The following is a 10,467-nucleotide window of genomic DNA, read 5'->3' on the forward strand; positions in this document are numbered from 1 at the left end:
TTTTTTTTAATGTCTCTCTAGTTTCTCTATGTTTATATTTCACTGTCCCAGGAACCAGCCTATTCCATTAGGAACCAACATATTCCCCAAGACACATCTCAGATAACAGTTGGCTGGCCATGTTAAAAATGCATTTCTGATTCTATTTAGGGATACCTTTAGTCCATGAAATAAATGAGAACATTATCAGGATTCATAATTATTATCTGGATATGTCCCTAAAATAAAACATGTTTTGCTGACTTACTGAAATACATATTTGACATACTATTTCCCTTCCTCTCAAATAGTTAATTAAATAGTATCAGTGGCCTAGGAAAGTCACTGTTCAAACAATTCCTTCTTTAAAATGAAGAATTATCGACTATTCCCTAACTTATTATTTTAGAGAGAGAGAGTATAATGTGATAAAATGTGGTGTCTTGATTCATTTTTTGTTGCTATAACAATAAGACTGGGTAATTTATAAAGAGCAGAAATTATTTCTCACAGTTCTGGAAGCTGGGAAGTCCAAGATCAAAGTGCCAGCAGCTTAGGTGTCCGGTGAAGGACCCGTCTCCACTTTCAAGATGGGGCCCTGATGCTGCATCCTCCAGAGGGAGGAACACTGTTCTCACATGGCGGAAGAGAGTGAATTCATTCTCACAAGCTCTTTTTATAATGGCATAAATCCACTTATAAGAGTGGAGTCCTCATGACCTGAACATCCTCCTTTAGGCCCCACATCCCAATATAGTTGCATTGTGGATTGTTTCCAACACATGAATTTTGGGTTGCACATTGAATCATAGCATGTGAGTTCTCAAATAATAGACACAAAAGTTACATAGAAGAGATTGATAGTTCATTCACTTAATATTTATTGCGGGCATCATATGTCAGGCACTGTGCTAGGCATTAGATATATATTGGAAAATAAGATAGATACTAATCACATACAGAACTTATCTAGCAGTTCAGAGACAACAAAAAAAAATAAATATAGTTGTCATAGTGCTATAAAGGGAGAAATATAGTTTTAACAGGAACCTATTAACAGGAAGAAGTTATGAGGGAAGTCCTCCCTAAGAAAATGACATGTAAAGTAGAAATGAAAGGAAGTGCAGGAGTTAGCAAGAACATGAGCAGGGAATGGTTCTGCCGGCAAAAAGATTAATGTGCAAATGGCCCTGAAGTGGAAAAGAGTTTGGTGCCTTTAGGAGCTGAAGAAAACCGATGAGGCTAACTTGTTTAGAGCCAAGGGGGGAGGAGTGAGATTAGATCTGTCTGAAGAAATAGGCATAGTTCAGGTAATACAGGACCTAGTAGGCCATTGTAGAGATTTTTTTCTTTATCCTAAAAATGATGGAAGCCATTAAAAGATTTAAGGTAATGTGACAAAAATCAGATAGCATGTTAGAAACAGTTGCTCTGGGCCGGGCACGGTGACTCTCGCCTGTAATCCCAGCACTTTGGGAGGCCAAGGTGGGTAAATCACGAGGTCAGGAGTTTGGGACCAGCCTAACCAACATGGTGAAACCACGTCTCTACTAAAAATACAAAAATTAGCCGGGCATGATGGCATGCTCCTGTAATCCCAGCTACTCGAGGGGCTGAGGCAGGAGAATCACTTGAATCCGGGAGGCGGAGGTTGTAGTGAGCCGAGATCGCGGTACAGCACTCTAGCCTGAGTGACAGAGCGAGATTCTGTCTCAAAAAAAAAAAAAGAAAAGAAACAATTGCTCTGCAGTATGAAGAAGAAAGGATTGGAAGGGATAAGAATTGAGTGCTGAGAATTGACTTTGACTTAGGTTGGGATGTTGGACATGTAGACAGAGAGGAGAGGATAGACTTTTGTTTAGGAGGTAAATTCCACTTGACTTAGTGATTTCAGAGTGGGAACCTATGGGGGAAAGAAGAGGAAGGAGTTAAGAATAACTGACCTGTGCAGCTGGATGAATAGTGGTACCATTGAGAAGGACACTGGGAGGTTTGAAATGGAGGATAAGTTCGTTTTTGTATTTGTTGAGCTTGAGATGCCTATAAGGCATCCAAGTGGAAATTTTAAGTAAGTAATAAGCAGGAATCTGGAGCTTAAAAGAGATATCTTAGCTAGAGATAAATTTGTGAGTCATTGTCTTTTAGGTGATAATTGAATCAGTGAACCCAGCTGAGATTGTCTGGGAAGAATATGGAGTGAGCAGAAAAGGGCAGCTTGGGAACCAACTTGAACTCTTTGGTGATGTTCTGTATACTTTTTATTCCTAACATATTTTGGCTTTATAAGAGTTATACTTTGAAATAACCTTGGTTGTTTTACTGAGACTTCTGTTGTGATGTAGTAACCTCTCTCTCTTGCCAGATATATTGTCATCTCTTTATTTTTTTTATATAATCTATTATTTATTCAAACAGTGAATAGACTTGGCCATTCATTGATCATCCAAAGGTAATATAAGTGATGTTTTCTAAGCTCTGGGTTAGACAGTTTTGTCTAGATACAGTAGTAAGAGCCATTCTTATTATATTCTTGTCCTATAAATGGTTGAGGTGATACAATGTTTAGCTGTCTGTTTAGATGTAATATGGAAGGTTGAATTCTCCTTTGCAGCCTTTTTTCATGAGTTGTTGGGCATCTCTCAGAGACAGCTCTAGAGATGATAAAAGTTTATTATTCTGCTGTCCTGACTGATGTCATCTCTTGTTGCCTAAGCCTCAGTCTGGGATTAAGATGATGGGTGTATTAGTCTGCTCTCACACTGCTATAAAGAAATACCCAAGACTGGGTAATTTATAAAGAAAAGAGGTTTAATTGACTCACAGTTCAGCATGGCTGGGAAGGTCTCAGGAAACTTATAACCATGGCAGAAGGGTGAAGGGGAAGCAAGGCACCTTCTTCACAAGGTGGCAGGAAGGAGAATGAATGCAGGAGGAACTACCAAACACTTATAAAACCATCAGATCTTGTGAGAACTCGCTACCATGAGAACAGCATGGGGGAAATCACCCCCATGATTCAATTTCCTCTACCTGGTGTCTCTTGACACGTGGGGACTATGGGGATTATAATTCAAGATGAGATTTTGGGAGGAGACACAGCCAAACCGTATCAATGGGGTTTTCCCCCTTTGCTACTAAGTAGCCACAGAAAGCAGGATAAGAAATTGACAAATTGGCCAGGTATGGTGGCTCATGCCTGTAATCCCAACACTTTGGGAGCCTGAGGCAGATGGATCACTTTAGCTCAGGAGTTCGAGACCAGCCTGGGCAATATGGTGAAAATGTGTCTCTACCAAAAATACAAAAATCAGCAATGTATGATGGTGCACGTCTGTGGTCCCAGCTACTCAGGAGGCTGAGGCAGTAGGATCACTTGATCCCAGGAGGCAGGTGTTGCAGTGAGCCGAGATTGTGCCACTGCACTCCAGCCTGGGTGACAGAGTGAGACTCTGTCTCAAAAAAAAAATTGACAAATTGGACTCTCAAAATATAAAACATTTGTCCTTCAAGAGCCATTGTTAAGAAAATTTAAAGGCAAGGCTATGGGGGAAATATTGGTAAAACAAATGTCAGAAGATGGACTTGTATTCAGGGTATTCAGAATATATAAAGAACTCTTAAATTTAATCACTGGACAACTTGACTTTTTTATTGATGAAGATTTTAACAGGCCAGAGATAGCAAATAAATACCTGAACATATGTTCAATATCATTAAACATTAGGGAAACAAAACCACAGTAAGAGACATGCCTACCTCTACAATTTTAGAATGGCTAAAACTAAAAAGATTGAAAATACAAAGTGTTGATGAATATGGTGAACAACTAGATTTTCAGATATTGCTGCTGGGAATGTAAAATAGTACAGCTGGCCGGGTGCGGTGGCTCACACCTGTATCCCCGCACTTTGGGAGGCCGAAGCAGTCTGATCAGTTGAACTCAGGAGTTCAAGACTAGCCTGGCCAACATGGTGATACTCCATCTCTACTAAAAATATAGAAGTTAGCCGGGCTTTATGGAGGTGCCTGTAATCCCACCAACTCCGGAGGCCGAGGCAGGAAAATCACATGAAACCAGCAGGCGGAGGTTGCAGTGAGCCGAGATCGTGCCGTTGCACTCCAGCCTGGGCAACAAGAGCAAAACTCTGTCTCAAAAAAAGAAAAAAAAAAAAGTACAGCCACTTTAGCAAACAGTTGGGTAGTTTCTTATAAATTTAAACATACACTTACCATATGACTCAGCATTTTCACTCCTAGGTATTAACACAGGAAAAATGAAAATGTGTCTTTACAAAGACCTGTATGCAAATGTTTATAGTAGCCTTATTCATGATTGCATATGATTTCATTTATATAAAATTCTACAAGAGGCAAAACTATACTGTTAGAATGTAGATCTATCTTGGGAGCTTGGGGGAGGAGGCTAACTGCAGAGGAGTCTGGGAACTTTTTATGGTGATGCACATATTCTATATCATGATTGAAATGGCTACATACATTTGTCAGAACTCATTGAATTGTACATTTTAAAATGTGAATTTTATTATATCTAAACTCGACCTCAGTAAACCTAATGTCAGCAATTGTGAAGGGTTATCAGAAGCCTTTTAGGGTCTCACTTGTAAAATGGGACAGTAGACCTAAAGACAATGAAGCTTTTTGCTCAAAATTCCATGAGTAGTGGTGCCTGTGGATAGAATGCTTATGTCCAGATTCCTAATCCCACAAGACTGCACAATTCCCTTGGCATTAACTCACACCCTGCTATGTATTGTGCTTTTTAACTTTCTGTGGATGTGCATCTGGCTCTGTGTATGTAAGTTCTGGAATACAGGGATCATGTCTTCACGTGTTCTTCATACATCCTACAAGGTATTGCACAGATCATGTGTTCAGTGAGTATTTGCTGAATGAATGAAAGCTTGATATAGCACACTTGTGCCTACTAGACTTGGACAGAAAAGTCAGGCATAGCTCATGGTGTGGTGCCAGGCTTCTCAAGATCATGAGAAACCTTCTCTAAAGTATGGTTTTTCTAGACCACCATCTCTTTGCTTAGGAGATCATGGCTACCACAAATGTAAGCTAATTAATGAAGGATTTATTTTATATATTTCTGCAAAAGCTTAGGTAATGTTTTCAGAAGTCAAAAATTGAGGGAGATACCACCTTACATTTTTAATCTTATGCCAAATTTAACTACAATGAGAAAACAAGCTCCTCTTAAAGATTAAATGGAAGAAGAGATGTCAGAACTAGAACTTTTGTCTTTCTCCAAAGCTCTCCACTCTTAAATCTATCTACTTAATTGAGGCATCATACTGATGGCACAGAGAAACATTTGCCTCAGTGTTAAACTTGCTTTCCTCATATTTGTGAGGCTCGAAACTTTTACAGTTCTGATTCATTTAAAAATAAGTGGATCTACATAAATTGGACACATGATTTTTCATGATTTTTCTTCTAAGTCTAAGAAAGCAAGAGACTCAAAGGTACTATGAGACAACAATAAATATAAGAGAAAACTAAAATTTAAAAAATAAAAATAATTAAGAGAAAGAATCCCAAACTATGTTTCTCTTATTTCTTTTTTCTTTTCTTATATTTAATTTAATTTATTTATTTATTTTAGTCTCACTTTGTCACCCAGGATGGAATACAGTAATATGTTCATAGCTCACTGCAGCCTCAAACTTCTGAGCTCAAGCAATCCTCCCACCTCAGCCTCTTGAGTAGCTTGAACCACAGGTGCACATCACCATGCCCGGCTGATTTTTTTTAGTTTTTGTAGAGATAAAGCCCCATTGTGTTGCCCAGGCTCAAACTCTTGGCCTTAAGTGCTCCTCCTGCCTTGGTCTCCCAAGGGCTGGGATTACAAGTGTGAGCTGAGCCATAGCACCTGGCCTATTTCCTTTTTTAAAAGTATATCGACATAGCAACACATTATTGATAATATTTAACATCTATCAAGTTCCTACTCTGTGCCAGGCATTTGTTCTGAGTGCTTTGTATACATTCTCTTAATCCACCCAATAGTGGGAGGTCATTCTGCATTTACTGAGGAAACTGAGGTACACAGAGGTTAATTAACTTGCCCGAAATCTCACTGTCAGTAAGTGGTGGACCTGGATTTGAGCCTTTTTTTTTTTTTTTTTTTGAGATGAAGTCCTGCTGTATCGCCCAGGCTGGAGAGCAATGATGCGATCTCAGCTCACTGCAACCTCCACCTCCCAGATTCAAGCGATTCTCCTGCCTCAGCCTTCTGAGTAGCTGGGATTACAGGCGCACGCCACCATGCCCAGCTAATTTTTGTATTTATAGTAGAGATAGGGTTTCACCATGTTGGCCAGGCTGGTCTCAAACTCCTCACTTCAGGTGATCCACCCACCTCAGCCTCCCAAAGTGCTGGAATTACAGGCATGAGCCACCGCACCCGGCCAGATTTGAGTCTTAACCCAGAACCTGAACTCAAACTGCTGATATGCTGTCTCCCTGTGAAGACAACACATACATGACTAAGTGGTTTAGAATTTGATTTAATGTCAGAGAATTAGTGTACTTATATAAATTGTTAAGGGAGTATAATTTAGTAGAGAAATGATTTAAAGTTGTTTAATATTGGAATATCAACTAGTTGAAAAACAGCAGTTACTTTGATAGACCTGGAGATCATAAATGGATCCTTTGCTATTGTGACTTACTCTCTAAATTCCTTTCTGAGAAAGTGGTGGTGCACATTTTCTAGTCTGTGCAAATAGGTAAGACAAATATGAGTGTTCATTTTGATGTCTGAGAGTAGACTATAAATAGCCAAGTTTCCTTGGAGATAGGATAAGAGCCTAAAGTTGATGTAGGGAATTCTTTTGTTCTTCAGACAAAGATATTGGGATGTTTCTTTAAGGAGAATCAACTGAGAACAGTGGGGTGTTCCTTGAATGTTTATGAGAAATGGTGGCTAGTGTAGGAAGAGGTTACATTTTATAAGGAATAAACCCCAGGAGAGCCACTCCTGTGAACTGACAAGAGGAACCTGAAGATGACATCTCCCTCTATGTATTTTTTGATCTCCCGTGAAAGTCCTTAGATTCACTATCACTGTGCTTACAAAATTGTGATTAAGTCTGTTCTGATAGAAGTCTGAATGTTCCTGGAGGTATTTTTAGGAATACTGTTCATTTTCTTTACTCAATGAATGGTGTTCAGGGAAGTTAGCATCATGTGCTAGGAAGTTTTGAAGTGGGTAATTCAAAACCTGGGTTTTAGTCTCAGTGCTGCAAGTTAACTTTGTATCCTTGGATTAATCATTTAATCTCTCTGGGCTTCAGTATTTTCTAAACCCTAATTTGGGGAGATTAGAACAGATGATCTCTGAGATCCCTGCCAGCTCTAAATTCTGTAATTTTATAACTGCTTTTGGCCAGGAGCTTTACTTGATTGAGAGCTGCTGTTGTCTGCTGCATCACTTGCTTGTTTCTTGATCATTGTCCATAGGCAGTCCTTTTCTGTGAGGCCATGGGGTCATTAATGTTTAGTCTTTTTGTTAAAATACTTTTACAGCCGGGTGCGGTGGCTCAAGCCTGTAATCCCAGCACTTTGGGAGGCCGAGACGGGCGGATCACGAGGTCAGATCAAGACCATCCTGGCTAACCCGGTGAAACCCCATCTCTACTAAAAAATACAGAAAACTAGCCGGGCAAGGTGGCCGGCGCCTGTAGTCCCAGCTACTCAGGAGGCTGAGGCAGGAGAATGGCGTAAACCCGGGAGGCAGAGCTTGCAGTGAGCTGAGATCCGGCCACTGCACTCCAGCCTGGGCGACAGAGTGAGACTCTGCCTCAAAAAAAAAAAAAAAAAAATACTTTTACAGATAATTCCACAGTACTTTTCTGCCTGCAGGAATTATTTAACCTACCAAATTTAACCTTCATTCTCTTTTACCAGTCTCACCTTAATCCAGCTCAGTTCTGTGTACAAACCATAGAGGTTATTCATTCAGGTAAAATAAATGGGTTACTTCTACCAGATTAATCAGGGAAGAAACGATAAGTATCCTTGAATGGAAATCTTCCATGGGAGTTTCTCATGATATCCTAATTGAAATGGAATAGAAAATGTAGACATTGTAATTTAAATTCCATCTTAGCCTTCTACCTGACTCATGTTGGTTTATGCTAATTTCTTTGGCATACTCTTAATTTCTTTTAGATCCAGAGCATGTGCTTAAATTCATACATTATTGAAAGATTTCATAGTGTGTAATGTAAATGTAATTAGCACACTTAAATTTAATGTGTAATATCCTATAAACCTTTTAGAATTTTAAAATATGAAGCAAACATTCTTTTTTTTCAAAGAATTGTATGGATTTATCTACACTTAGATAAGACAGAGTAAAAATACAAAGGTTCTCACCCCCTCTCCCCACTTCACTTCCAATTCTCTTCAACCAGAGTAGGCTAATCTTGGCAGTATGACAAATATCCTTCCACATATTTTCTATATATTGTATGGATAGTTTAAACATTATGGTAAGCTTTTCTTTAATGAATTTTTCATGCACTATATGTTAAGAGCTTCAATGATTGGCAGAGTCATAGTGAGGGCAGATTCTGGTAGCATGTTGTACTTGTCAATAAAGCAGATTTTAAAATAGAGATTTGCTGCTAGTTAGTGTTTAATGTCTTTATGGGATTAAACCTAAGGTCAGTTTAGGGAGCAAGAGCTAATAGAATAAGCTGTAACGTGAGGGCAGTGTTGGGTATGATTTAGTCAACTGTAAAATAAAGCCTCTAAACTACAGTCATGCTTACAGGTGGTAATAGTCATCTTTTAAATTGGGATAAAGAAAACAGCCAATAGGATGCAAGGAAAAAGAAAATCAAACTTAAAGGCTAATGATCATTTTTTACTTGTTAAATAACAAAACATTTTGCTATTTCATTATAATAGCAAAGCTTTCTCAATCTCCAGGCTTCTAGCATTGGTATTCCAATAAAATCCATCCTCAGAGCTTCTAGTTCAGCAAGCCTAAACTTGCCTTGTTTGTGGTCATCAACCTGAATAATATACTGAAAAGTTGAACAGGGAAGTAATGTCCTGACTACTTTTTATGACCAATAGCCTTAGCACCCTTTTTATGTTGAAATGCAAGTTTCATGAGTACACTACTGTGTTAAATTGGTGTGTCTTATACTGTCCTGTGTATGTTTTAACCAAAACAAAAATATCTGATTTCTTTTCCTGAAAATATGTAATTGTTATACAGTGATTACAGTTCTGATTGCCTTCCAGGTATTATGTCATTATCTCACACAGACCTAAATGGTGGTTGTACTATTTTTTTGCTGAAGCAGGCTTGGAAAGATTAACTGACTTGCCCAAGTTAGTGACAAAACTGAAATTCAAATTGTGACCTGTTGTTGAGTTTAACTTCTGGAATGGCAAAGTAAGGACTTCGAAAAATCTGCTCCTCTATAAAAGCAGCAAGAACACTAGCAAAATTATTAGATCAACCTTTTCAGAACTCTGGAAATTAAAGCTTGCAACAATCAAAGGAGCATTTGAGAAAATTGCCTATATTTGGGTTAGAATAGCAAACTTTGTGGCAGTTTAAATTGTGCTAATTCCATCTACCTGTCCCCAGTACTCTTGAAAGCCAGTAGCCTCACAACTATAGTAGCTGTGAAAACTAGCAGCTTAGCAACCAATTGAGAGGGCAGGGGAGTTGGTACTTTTAAAAACCCCATCCCCAGAAAATTGTCACTATTTGATCAGTCTGGCAGCTCACTGAAAAGTCTCAATTTTTAGGGCTTATCTTTATTTGATCAGATTCAGAGTTTGCTCTGTTCTATTCCTAGGGCATTTGTTAAAAACAATCAGCAGTTTTTCAGCACCGCAGGTTCCGGAGGTATTGGGGATAACAAAAGACTGACAGGCAAACATGAAGGAAAATTTGAGGGACAGAATGTCCATGGGAGTCTTTGAAAAGCTCCAACATATTTCTGGGAACCTGAAAGACCACACACGTGTTTGGGACTGTCCACATACCCAGGAAACAACTGGGAAGGCCCTACTCCCTCACCTCTACCTGATTTGGGACTCAATGCGAGCAGGAAGTGAGGGCCAAGGCAGAGTTGTAAATTGCCTGCTGCAGCATTGATGATGGCCACAGCACAGAGAGAGACCCCCTCAGCAAAGGCTGAGAGTCTTATTGGTTCAAATAATGTAAAGAAACCTTATTCTAACCATTAGCTGACTACTAAACTAATCTAATAGATGAGGCCACACACAACAAAGAATATAGACTTTACAGAATGATTCCAGGAAAGTTAGTAAACAGTAACAACAACAAATCCTGGGGAAAGAAGGAATTTGATTTGTGCATAGTTGTCACATTATATTATTCAAATGTCCAGTTTTCAACTAAAAATTACACAGAAACAGGAAAATGTGGCCTATACACAGGAAAAATAAAAACGTTCAATAGAAACG

General features: G+C 38.9%; 1 protein-coding gene across 1 annotated transcript in view; it reads left to right on the forward strand.

Moving 5' to 3' along the window:
• The window catches only part of LOC105504502 (chromosome unknown open reading frame, human C16orf52), an 82,092-nt gene that overhangs the window by 56,902 nt on the left and 14,723 nt on the right, over positions 1-10,467 (forward strand). The gene's annotated exons all lie outside the window — the stretch shown is intronic.

The sequence above is a fragment of the Colobus angolensis genome, unplaced genomic scaffold, assembly GCF_000951035.1.
Source record: "Colobus angolensis palliatus isolate OR3802 unplaced genomic scaffold, Cang.pa_1.0 Scaffold92, whole genome shotgun sequence".
NCBI classification, from domain to species: domain Eukaryota; kingdom Metazoa; phylum Chordata; class Mammalia; order Primates; family Cercopithecidae; genus Colobus; species Colobus angolensis.